The 13,051-nt window shown below is 44.9% G+C and overlaps 1 pseudogene; it reads right to left on the bottom strand.

Annotated features, from left to right (window-relative positions):
* Positions 1–370: 370 nt before the first annotated feature.
* On the bottom strand, positions 371–11,489 carry LOC136469140 (mitogen-activated protein kinase kinase kinase 17-like; annotated as a pseudogene).
* Positions 11,490–13,051: the final 1,562 nt, after the last annotated feature.

Here is a 13,051-nt window from a genome sequence, read left to right as displayed (position 1 = left end):
TATTTTTTAATCTGTGCTCCACACATTGAAATTTGTGCATGATTCACTTTGCAAAATCTATAGGGTCTGTACCCTCTTCCAAGTTAATATACAATCATTGAGTACCTTTTTCTTTAAATTTGTCATCATGGATCATAAACGTATAAACTAACTTATCCTATATCTTAAAAGAGGCTTTTACATGTATGCCATTAAAAAAGTTTGTAATTACACATAAGCCATTAAAAAAAATTGACCGCACACGAGTGCCATCGTTGTGAACTTATTTGCTCTCCAAACCATTCCGTCGGAGTTCCGTTCGTTTTTCACCGTTTGAAGTCCTGACAAGTGGGTTCGGTCAGTCAAAACGTCCATAATACCCCTCTCATCCCTATGCTTTCTCTCTCTCTCTCTCAAACTCTCTCTCTCTCTTCTCGTTCTTCTTGGCCGCGGCGTCCAGCGTGCTCTTGGGAGACACCCACCATTCCGCCGCAGCAGCCGCCCCCTCCGCCTTGACATCGCTGTAGCCGGCTGCTGACGCCAGCAGGAACGGGTGCTCCAAGAGCTACGCCGCCGTGCACCGGTCGCGCGGGTTCCTCGCGAAGCAACAGCAGGCCAGGAAGTCCTTGGCCTCGGTGGACATCCACGCGGGCACCTCCGGCACGGCGTCGGTGCACGGCCACGGGGAGGCTGTCCACCACATCGCTCCACGGCGCGCGGCCCTTGACCATCTCGACGACGGTGCAGCCAAGCGCCCAGATGTCGGCGGCGGGGCCCTGCTGAAAGGTCCTTGTTGGTTTTGGTAATTGAGTGACAATCTAGGTGGACTAATTGTGTTTATGTGAGATACACAGGTGATTAGTCCACAGGTACATGTGTGTGAGCAACATATGCCATGAAGGTGAAAATGGCTTGGAGATGTTGCAAAGCTCACACATGTGATGATGAAGGAGCTTATTGCACATGAGACATGACATTGAGTCATGTGATCAAGGTGGAGAAGATCAAGACATGACTTGGCTTGATGGACCGGTTGCAAGCGTGAAGGGCAAGTCGAAGGCTTTGGAGTGATGGACCGCGTGGCGGTGAAGCTTGAGCAAGACTTGGCGCCGATGGACGATGGCAACGGTGAAGAGCAAGTAGAGTCAAGATCGATGAACCAATATGATCATGTGATGATATGAAGTGGATCATATCATTGTTGATCATGTTGGTGCATGTGTTGCATCGACATTGGAGGAGATGGAATGGAATGCGCAAGGCAAAGGTATAACCTAGGGCATTTTATTTCACCGGTCATAGGTGCGTAGAGAAGTTTATGACCGGGTTTAGGATAGATGGCCGTACTATCAAGAGGGGCAAACTTGTTTGCATATCGGTCATCTAGTGCCACTCAAGTGATCTAACTTTGCATTGTCGCTAGGATCGAGTGGCATGGCAAGTTGAGTGGCTAACATCCTTTGGGAAATGATTGTGAAAATGCTAACACACATACACATGGTGGTGTACACTTGGTGGTGTTGGCACATTTACAAAGGAGGTGGTGTTTGCAGGGGTGAGATGGGTTTGGGTCCCTCTCTCCCTCCCGCCGAGCTTGTCCGGCGGGATTCGGCGCTTTCGGGAAAATGGAATGTCTATTTTCTATTGCGCCAGATGCAAATTCTTGTGGTTAGCACACTTGAGCAAGGGTGAAGAGAATGGAGAAGATGCTGGCATCGGTCAACTGACCGGACGCTGGATCTGAATGCACCGGACGCTGGCAGGCTGCGTCCAGTCGCGCTGACGTGGAGTGTAGCAGTAGCTGTAGAGTGACCGGACGCTGGCTGCGTCCGATCGCGTTCGACCGGACGCGTCCGGTCATGCTCGGGAGCTTACTGGAAACGACCGGACGCTGAGGGTCCAGCGTCCGGTCAGTTGAAGTGCTGCGTCCGGTCGGTAGATGACCGTTGGGATCGGAAGATGACCGTTGAACGCAGGGGACACGTGGCGAGTATCGCGTGACCGGACGCTGAGGTCCAGCGTCCGGTCGATCGGACCGGAGCGTCCGGTCGGCCCGACCGTTGCCCAGTGAAGGGGTAACGGCTAGTTTAGCCCTTGGGGCTATAAATAGAAGTGGCCCTCGGCCATGGCTGAAGCTGAGCACCTCAAGGGACTTAGTGTCCATGCTTGTGAGTGCTTGGGAGCCCTCCATCACACATATACTTGATAGTGATCATCCGATTGTGTGAGTGAGCGATTCTAGTGCGATTGCATCGTGAGATTGCATCGAGTGGCACTAGGTGATCGTGTTGCAAGCCGGTGGTGCTTGTTACTCTTGGAGGTTGCCACCTCCTAGACGGCTTGGTGGTGGTCTCCGTCGAAGCCCGCAAGAAGATTGTGCGGAGCTCCGGAGAAGAGCTTGTGAGGGGTACTTGTGCTCGCCCCGCGGGAGCCGCGAAGAGCAACTCTAGTAAAGCGTGTCATTGAGCTACCCTCACTCAAGGGGTAGGTTCTTGCGGCGCCCGACGTGCGGGCTTAGCGGGTGATGCTAATTAGCCGCCGAACCACCAAGTGAGCGGTCGACACAACGGGGACTAGCGTGTTGGCAAACACGTGAACCTCGGGAGAAAAATCATCGTGTCAACCTTATTCTTCCCGTTGGTTTGCATCCCCATTACACAAGCTTGCAATTACTTTTATACATATTAAGCTTGTGTAGTTGCTCTAGTAATTAGATAGCTTGTGTAGCTTGCTAATTACCTTCTTGCTTGTGTAGCATAGAAGTAGCTCCCTTGCGTGGCTAATTTGGTTTTAGTAACCTTGTTAGTCATATTGCTTAGTTTATGTAACTAAGTATTTGCGCTCTCTAATTAGGCATTGGTTGCCTTGTTATTGAGCATTGCTAGTGAGCTTAGTTAGCTTTGTGCTTTTGCTTACTAGCATGTGTAGGAGCTCCCTTGTCGCTTAAAGTACTAGTGGCATAGGTTTGTGTAACCTTGCTCCTAGAATTGTTTAGGAGAGCTCTAGCTAGCCCGGCACCTTTGTTGCATAATTGTTATCTTTGCAAGGTGCTAGTGAACATATATAGTGGGGTATAGTCTTGGCTAGACCGATAGTTTTAATTCCGCATTTGTATCGGTTAGCCGACGCGATTAAGTTTTAGAAAAGACTATTCACCCCCCCCCCTCTAGTCGCCATCTCGACCCTTCAAGTGGTATCAAAGCACGGTCTCTCATTTGTGGTCTTCACCGACCCGAGAGGATGGCATCTAATGGGCTAGATGGTTGTGAGAATCACATTTTTAATGGCACTAACTTTGCACTTTGGAAAAATCATATGCTTGATCATTTTCGTGCAAAGGGACCTAAATTTTGGTGGGTTGTCACTAGTGGTCTCTCCCATGTCTTGGATCATAGAACTCTAACCAAAGCTCAAAGAGTCCTCTATGAACTTGATGCAAATGCTTGTTGTTTTCTATTGGATGCTTTACATTTTGATTTGATGAAGCAAGTAAACTACAAGGGGACCGCTCGTGAGATATGGGACTCCATCAAGGACACCTTCGGTGATTCCTCCACATGGGATGATGGAAAATTCAAGAAAGAGGATGAGCCCAAGAAGGAGATGCATGAGTGTGTTGAGCATGATCACAATTTGGTGATTGTGAAAGATTGCTCCACCTCATTGTCAAGTGATGATGATGATCGATCTACCACAAGTTCACTTGACAAGGTTGATGATGATGCCACAAGTGTTGCAAGTGATGATGCTACCCCATGCACACTTGATGGTGATGATGGTTCATGCTCAAACCATGATGATGCTACTACAAGCCCATCCACTACACCACATTGTCTCATGTCACAAGGTGACACCAAGGTATCAAATGATGATGTGGTTGATCATGTTGATTCATATGATGAGCTTGTTAGTAGACTTGCTAGCATGACCATGTCTTTAGAAAATGAGAAAGCTATAACATTGAAATTAGAAAATGAAAACTCATTTCTAAAGAACTCTTGTGAAGAACATAAGAAGTTAAATAATGCTTATAAATCTTCACTTGATGAGCTTAAATTGAATCATGAGACACTTCTTACATCTCATGATGAATTATTAGAAAAACAAGCTTCTCTCATTAAAGTATTTATAAAGAAACTTAAAAATAATGAGAACTCATCACATGGGTCAAAAGATCAATTGCAAAATGTTGCTAAACCTTGTGATGTAGAAAAGAAGCATGTATCCACCTCTTGTGATGACTTATTAGATATGTCATGCTCTTCACAAATAGATGCTTGTTCTACTTCTATGTCTTGTGAGACTAACCTCTTGAAGGAGAACAATGAGCTCAAAAATGAAGTGAAGAAATTGAGCAACAAGTTAGAGAGGTGCTACAACTCAAAAGTCACCTTTGAGCACATGTTGAAGACTCGAAGAAACTATGGTGACAAGTGTGGCCTTGGCTTCAAGAAGAAGATGACAAAGGGCGAAATGAAGAGAGAAAGAAAGATGAAGAAGCTACAACAAAGAAAGCTCTCTCATACCATGTGCTACCGGTGTCATGAAGCGGGACACTTTGCAAATGGTTGCCCTAACATCGAGAAGCTCAAGTTGAAGAAAGAAGAAGAGAGGCTAAAGCATGTCAAGTGCTTCAAGTGCGGCACTTGGGGTCATCTTACCTCGATGTGCCCAACCAAGGAATTGGTGAAGCAACAAGTGAAGCCTCAACCAAAGCCACAAGTTGAGCAAGAGAAGACACCCCAAGAGCAAATCAAGATCAACCATGAAGATGGTGATTTGTTGATTAAGAAGAAGAAAACAAGAAGGGGTGGAAAGGCAAGGCATCAAATGCAAATCCAAGATGCCAAGATGATGAGCAAGAATGAAGATGAGAAGAAAGTCTATGCTCACATCAAGTGCTTCAAGTGTGAAAGCATGGGACACTTTGCCTCTAAGTGTCCTAACAAGCTTGAGAAGAAGGCTCAAGCAAACCATGAGAGGCAAGGCAATGAGAAGCACCACATGAGCAAAGAAGAGAAGGCTCAAGCAAAGAGAAAGTGCTACTCATGCCGGGAAAGGGGACACATGGCACATTCATGTCCCCTAGGTAAAATTTCTAAGCCTATTTTAATTGATGATCATGATATGCTTAGAAAGGATGGTAATGGTACCTCTATGATTGCCATTGTAAAACATCCCGCTACTCATACTAAGGCTATGCCTAAGTATGTTGCTCCTAACTTGAGAGGACCCAAACTTGTTTGGGTACCATCAAAAAGTGGATGAATGTGTGTAGGTACCATTAGCATTGGAGGCTTGATTCAATTGTCTTCATAATGATCATCATATGTTGAATCAAGATATGAAGCTTAGTGCACATCCAATCCCAATGCCATGACAAATTGAGTGAAGTCCAAATGTGCTACAACATACAAGTGTAAATTTCAAGTTGTGGTGATTTATTGGAATATTTGATGACTTGCAAATAATTGAGTTGAAGCTTGCTAGTTGGATGATCATGAGCTAACCAAGGTATATCTCTAGTTGATCATTTCATTTGGGTGCATATGAGTTGATTCAATTAGATAAATATGCAATGTTGCTTGCTATGAGATGTTTGAATGGATAATTGCTTAGTGATCAAGTTTGGATTGATTTGTGTTGGATAAATTCATAAGATGACTTTTAGTAAGTGGTTTGAATGGATATATGTCTTATGGAAGTATTCAAACAAGTTAGTATCAAGTTTGATTCATATTTGATGAAGTATAGCTCAATTGCTTAAAATCTGTCATATATTCAAAATCTGAGCTAGCTGTGATCATTGCCATATTTGAGTTATCAAAACCTATTGGATTGGCATGAAAATTTGTGTACATGCTCTAGACTTATGATATAAGATGCTGTAGAAATTTCATGAGAATTGGATAAGAAATGCTTCGGTTTTGGAGTAGTTCTTGTCAGCTATAGTGCAGCAGTTTTCAGCATGTAGCAGTGGTGGAAGAACTGAAATCTGGTAGCAATCTAGAAGTCAAATGAAGCTCAAATTTTTACAGCTGCTAGCTAACTTAGTAATGCACATCTCCACCAAATTTCATGATATTTGGATTTGTACTTTGAGAGATATACCTATTTCTTTGGAGAGTACAAAATCTGCTAGAAAAGTGACAAGAATTGGATTTATTTAGAGTCACTTTGATTGAAAGGTCCTCAAGTTGAAATATACTTATGAGTATTTGAGGTACCTAAGTTTGGTTTTGAGATGATCTTTAAGCATGACATGAAAAGAGTACAATGCCATTTGATTAAGGAGTGTACTTTGGACACTTTTGGTACTCAAATTAGAAGATCAAGATCAAACTCAAGATGAAGATGAAGTTTAAGTTCTAGTTGTAATTGGAAATCTTTTGGTAGAAAGAAAAGAACTTAAACAAGAAGAAAGAAAAGGACTTAAAGAAGGAATCAAGGTTACTCATCAAATTAAGTCCATCACTTGGATCAATCAATCAAGTTATTTCAAGTGAGTATCAAGAATGGTTCTTGGAGAAAGGTCACTTCTCCCTAGTGTAGGGGCTTGCCGCCTATGTGTAGGTGAACCAAGTGTGGTACTTGGAAGGCTAACATGGAAGTGGTGATCCGAGGAACATTTGAGATGCTTAGTTGAAGCAATCAAAAGGATTGATCAAGAAAAACAAGCAACACCCAAAAGAGAGCTAGTCATGATATTTCAAGTGGTATTATCATATTGATGCTCTCATACAAGCTAAGATCAAAAGATGAAGCAAGTCAACCACAACAAGAAAGTGCACTTGATCATAAGTGGTATTCATTTCATATGGGTGAAGAATGAGATTCAAATTGGTATCTATTGGTCTTCACCAAGCTTATAATTGGACTTCACATTGCTATTGGAGTAATGCATTGGAATCTATGTGACTATCCTCTACTCCAACATAGCAAAGGTATCATTGTAATGTGCATGATCATTTCATCCCTTACTAGTATGCAGTTAGTGCATATAGTACATGCTTCATAGGATCATGCATAACAAATGAAATGTTTAAATTCATAGCCTACCACTATTGCTTGAATGAGTACTTGATCTAGTGGTTAGTACATGAATTTGTTCATGAGCTAGTGAACCCAAGTACTTGACTTAATTTGGATTGCTAAACAAGTGACAAGTACAACATTGACAAGATAACCCTTAAAAAGAGGTGTGAAGAAGCTTGTCATTGGTTCAAACCGGACTTGAAAGCTTAAGCAAATCAATTTAGTTCAAGTCAATCATAAGAAGCTCATGATAGTGATAAGAGTACAAGCACAAGAAAACAATGCAAATGGATATCTAGTTTGTATGTTTCAACTCACAAGTGATATCCTATAAGTGGTACTCATGAAGATAGCAAATGTTCAAGAAATGATCTTTATTGAAAAATCAAACAAGTGGTTCCATACTAGAAGATTTTTTCAAATGGTATTCACTTCCTACAAGTGGTATCTATATATAGTAGACGATAGTTCCACAAGTGATCCTCAACTTTAAGTGATCATCAACTAAAGAATGCATCCCTCACCTACAAGAGCTTAAGTGAAATAAAATGGATGACCCATACATAGAATGATAAGATACAAGTAGTACAAGTTGCAACTTCTAAATGGTATCTACATGTGGTGTCATTCCAATATTCAAGTAATGTCCATCAAAAATGTAAAATTCTAGTCTCAACCATCTACCCCAAAGTGCACACCTTTGCATCAATAAGAAGCATACCTTTTATGGAAATTGATGACAAAGGGGGAGAGATTGTACAAAGATATGAAGCTTGGGGAGAGATTGTACAAAGGGGGAGAGATAAGAAGATAAGATATGAAAAAGGTTGGACATGGACATGGACAAAGAGGGAGCAACATTGAAGAAAAGAGATGGATCAAAATTCTTGGACAAGAGAAGCACACAAGTAGGGGGAGCAAGCTCATGAACTTTGATTGATTGCATTTGATATGTGCATATTCATGTGCTTGCTTGCATTGCATAAATTTTTAAATTCAATATGCATGCTTGTGTGATGTATGCTAGTTGTAGAACTTGGATGATGATTTGATAACTAGCATGCATAGGATGATAGCTAGACACTTGGTATATTCTTTAAGTAATGCTAGTACCTTGATTTTAATGTTGATCTCATGAGGTATCTAGTGCTTTTATTTCAAGTGATATCTAGCTAACCATGGTGCTAAGGATGAACTTAAAGGTGCAACTACGATTGGTACACGCTTCAAAGGTTTATTCTATACACCTTAGCATCATTTTGTAGTATTTACTCTCCCACAATTTTAATCTATGCATATGTGCATGCTTCAATTTAAATACTCTAGCACATATGTAGGGGGAGCAAACACTACCATTTCGGGTTTATGGTACTTGTCCAAAATCATTTACACATGGTAAAATTGCTTGGGCAAGCAACATGAATCCAAAAGAGCTTAATTTCCATATCTTTGTAGAGTTGTCATCAATTACCAAAAAGGGGGAGATTGAAAGGTCCTTGTTGGTTTTGGTAATTGAGTGACAACCTAGGTGGACTAATTGTGTTTATGTGAGATACACAGGTGATTAGTCCACAGGTACATGTGTGTGAGCAACATATGCCATGAAGGTGAAAATGGCTTGGAGATGTTGCAAAGCTCACACATGTGATGATGAAGGAGCTTATTACACATGAGACATGACATTGAGTCATGTGATCAAGGTGGAGAAGATCAAGACATGACTTGGCTTGATGGACCGGTTGCAAGCGTGAAGGGCAAGTCGAAGGCTTTGGAGTGATGGACCGCGTGGCGGTGAAGCTTGAGCAAGACTTGGCGCCGATGGACGATGGCAACGGTGAAGAGCAAGTAGAGTCAAGATCGATGAACCAATATGATCATGTGATGATATGAAGTGGATCATATCATTGTTGATCGTGTTGGTGCATGTGTTGCATCGACATTGGAGGAGATGGAATGGAATGCGCAAGGCAAAGGTATAACCTAGGGCATTTTATTTCACCGGTCATAGGTGCGTAGAGAAGTTTATGACCGGGTTTAGGATAGATGGCCGTACTATCAAGAGGGGCAAACTTATTTGCATATCGGTCATCTAGTGCCACTCAAGTGATCTAACTTTGCATTGTCGCTAGGATCGAGTGGCGTGGCAAGTTGAGTGGCTAACATCCTTTGGGAAATGATTGTGAAAATGCTAACACACATACACATGGTGGTGTACACTTGGTGGTGTTGGCACATTTACAAAGGAGGTGGTGTTTGCAGGGGTGAGATGGGTTTGGGTCCCTCTCTCCCTCCCGCCGAGCTTGTCCGGCGGGATTCGGTGCTTTCGGGAAAATGGAATATCTATTTTCTATTGCGCCAGATGCAAATTCTTGTGGTTAGCACACTTGAGCAAGGGTGAAGAGAATGGAGAAGATGCTGGCGTCGGTCAACTGACCGGACGCTGGATCTGAATGCACCGGACGCTGGCAGGCTGCGTCCAGTCGCGCTGACGTGGAGTGTAGCAGTAGCTGTAGAGTGACCGGACGCTGGCTGCGTCCGATCGCGTTCGACCGGACGCGTCCGGTCATGCTCGGGAGCTTACTGGAAACGACCGGACGCTGAGGGTCCAGCGTCCGGTCAGTTGAAGTGCTGCGTCCGGTCGGTAGATGACCGTTGGGATCGGAAGATGACCGTTGAACGCAGGGGACACGTGGCGAGTATCGCGTGACCGGACGCTGAGGTCCAGCGTCCGGTCGATCGGACCGGAGCGTCCGGTCGGCCCGACCGTTGCCCAGTGAAGGGGTAACGGCTAGTTTAGCCCTTGGGGCTATAAATAGAAGTGGCCCTCGGCCATGGCTGAAGCTGAGCACCTCAAGGGACTTAGTGTCCATGCTTGTGAGTGCTTGGGAGCCCTCCATCACACATATACTTGATAGTGATCATCCGATTGTGTGAGTGAGCGATTCTAGTGCGATTGCATCGTGAGATTGCATCGAGTGGCACTAGGTGATCGTGTTGCAAGCCGGTGGTGCTTGTTACTCTTGGAGGTTGCCACCTCCTAGACGGCTTGGTGGTGGTCTCCGTCGAAGCCCGCAAGAAGATTGTGCGGAGCTCCGGAGAAGAGCTTGTGAGGGGTACTTGTGCTCGCCCCGCGGGAGCCGCGAAGAGCAACTCTAGTAAAGCGTGTCATTGAGCTACCCTCACTCAAGGGGTAGGTTCTTGCGGCGCCCGACGTGCGGGCTTAGCGGGTGATGCTAATTAGCCGCCGAACCACCAAGTGAGCGGTCGACACAATGGGGACTAGCGTGTTGGCAAACACGTGAACCTCGGGAGAAAAATCATCGTGTCAACCTTATTCTTCCCGTTGGTTTGCATCCCCATTACACAAGCTTGCAATTACTTTTATACATATTAAGCTTGTGTAGTTGCTCTAGTAATTAGATAGCTTGTGTAGCTTGCTAATTACCTTCTTGCTTGTGTAGCATAGAAGTAGCTCCCTTGCGTGGCTAATTTGGTTTTAGTAACCTTGTTAGTCACATTGCTTAGTTTATGTAACTAAGTATTTGCGCTCTCTAATTAGGCATTGGTTGCCTTGTTATTGAGCATTGCTAGTGAGCTTAGTTAGCTTTGTGCTTTTGCTTACTAGCATGTGTAGGAGCTCCCTTGTCGCTTAAAGTACTAGTGGCATAGGTTTGTGTAACCTTGCTCCTAGAATTGTTTAGGAGAGCTCTAGCTAGCCCGGCACCTTTGTTGCATAATTGTTATCTTTGCAAGGTGCTAGTGAACATATATAGTGGGGTATAGTCTTGGCTAGACCGATAGTTTTAATTCCGCATTTGTATCGGTTAGCCGACGCGATTAAGTTTTAGAAAAGACTATTCACCCCCCCTCTAGTCGCCATCTCGACCCTTCACCTGCTCCTCCCCGCGAGCCACCTTGGGCGCCATGAACACCAGCGTGCCGCCGATGATGGTGGGGCGCGTGGAGGCGGAGCCGGAGCCGGAGCTGCCCACCGCCCTGGCGCACCTGAAGCCCGCGAGCTTGGCGCGGCCGTCGGCGCCGACCACGACGTTCCACGCCTTGACGTCCCCGTGCATGAGCGACCGCGCGTGGAGGTACGCCAGGCCCCGCGCCACGTCCGTGGCGTACGCGGCCACCGCGCGCTCGTCGTCGCCGCGGCGCCCGCCGCCGCTGCTCCGAGCCGCCACGTCCGCGAGCGAGCCCCACGGCACGAACTCGAGGAGCAGCTGGCAGCCCCAGTCGGGCGCGGCGCGGACGCCTAGGTAGGGGACGACGTGCGGGGACCGGAGCGCGGACAGGATGCCCCCCTCGCGCCGCAGGTGCTCTACCGCCGCCGTCCCCGTGGGCGCGGACTTGACTGCGAAGAGCGCGCCCGAGGCTTCGTCGGCGGCGAGCGACACCACCGCGCCCGATGCGCCGTGGCCGAGCGTGCGGATGCGCGTCCACCCGCCGCTGATGACCGCTGCTGTTGCCATTTGGTTTTGTGCGATTTGCTGCCGAAGGTGGGAGACGCGGATGAGAGAGGGAGAGAGAGATTGAGAGAGAGAGGATAGGGATGAGAGGGGTATTATGGACGTTTTGACTGACCGGACCCACTTGTCAGGACTTCAAACGGTGAAAAACGAACGGAACTCGGACGGAATGGCTTGGAGAGCAAAGAAGTTCAGAACGATGGCACTCGTGTGCGGTCAATTTTTTTAATGGCTCGTGTGTAATTACAAACTATTTTAATGACATGCATGTAAAAGCCTCGTCTTAGAAGTTAAATCTTACTCTCTCTTTTTTTAAAAAAAAAGGTACTGTTAATTTATCATTCACCTTATCAAAAGTTCAGCCTCTACAAAGGATTAGATCAAAAATGATATTCACATATTTACCACTGCTCTTGAACCATACTTGCAAGCACACACTTTAAATCCATACTTGCAAGCTTCTCACTGCTCACTTCGGATGGAAACTACATATTTTTTCTCTGGATTTGGTTCAAATAGAGCTCTATTTGTGCCACTCCACTCACAGCCGTGCTCAACCATGTTTCGCTTCCATTTTTCTCAAACCGATGCTTCCTATTATCCTTAAATTCATAAATTAAATGTCCTAAATAGCATGAGATTCCACTATACCCTCATGAAGTATATAGAGTACTACATGCATTTCTATTACAGGGAATGCAGCTACCAGTTGCACATCTGTGCACCATGCCAGTGTGCTACACTGTGACAATGATCGTAGTGTCGTGCCTTGGCGCTATCTTCATACACTCGAACATGATCTGCAATTATGGATTTAGCTATACAGCATATTCAAGTTTGACCTCTACTTACATGATGAAGCCCTTCTTATCATCCTTTGCTTTACAATATCTTGCAGGTTGCATGATTGAGTTGAAAGAAGACAAATCTAGGTATATATGAGATCTATTAGGAGTGGGACGGAGGGAGTGAGGGATTTTGATTTTCTGAAGCATGGTTCACAGATTAAATGAGGACGGTACAAGGTCCATACACACTCGATCATTTATTACTTTTTCTCAGCTCGTCAATACTCGATCTTGCAATTGCTAAAAGTGTGCCAACTAAATAGAAACCACATAAGTGAATATTCATCTGCCAATATTATCGGCTCGCAATTGTTATTGCATATTTTAGCATATCGTCACAACAGCATACACATATGTCAGTTCTGTGAAACACAAACAGATTGACTCTCCCATTTGGGCTGATCTTATCAAAGTCAAGAACATTTATTTACAGGGGAGAAAAATGAAGGTGAAGAATGGCAAAAACACCCTGGTCTTCAGAAAGAAGTTGACAAGGAGATGTTGATTAAAGGTGTCGACACCATGATCAAAATTTGCACTACAGCTACTGTCCAAGAAGCATCAAGCGGTGACTCGTTCCAACTTATTGCCAGACCCCGCTGATGAAGATGACGCAGAACAGGAGCCGGATTGCTGATGGAGCCTGGAACTTGCCGCTCTCTTTTCTGCCCAGTGTTCTTTTGTTGGCTGTAGTTATCAATCTCAGGGTTGTAATCT

This window comes from Miscanthus floridulus, chromosome 8 (genome assembly GCF_019320115.1).
Source record: "Miscanthus floridulus cultivar M001 chromosome 8, ASM1932011v1, whole genome shotgun sequence".
Taxonomy (NCBI): domain Eukaryota; kingdom Viridiplantae; phylum Streptophyta; class Magnoliopsida; order Poales; family Poaceae; genus Miscanthus; species Miscanthus floridulus.
Note: the sequence above shows the minus strand (reverse complement) of the source record. Positions and strands in the feature narration are given on the sequence as shown.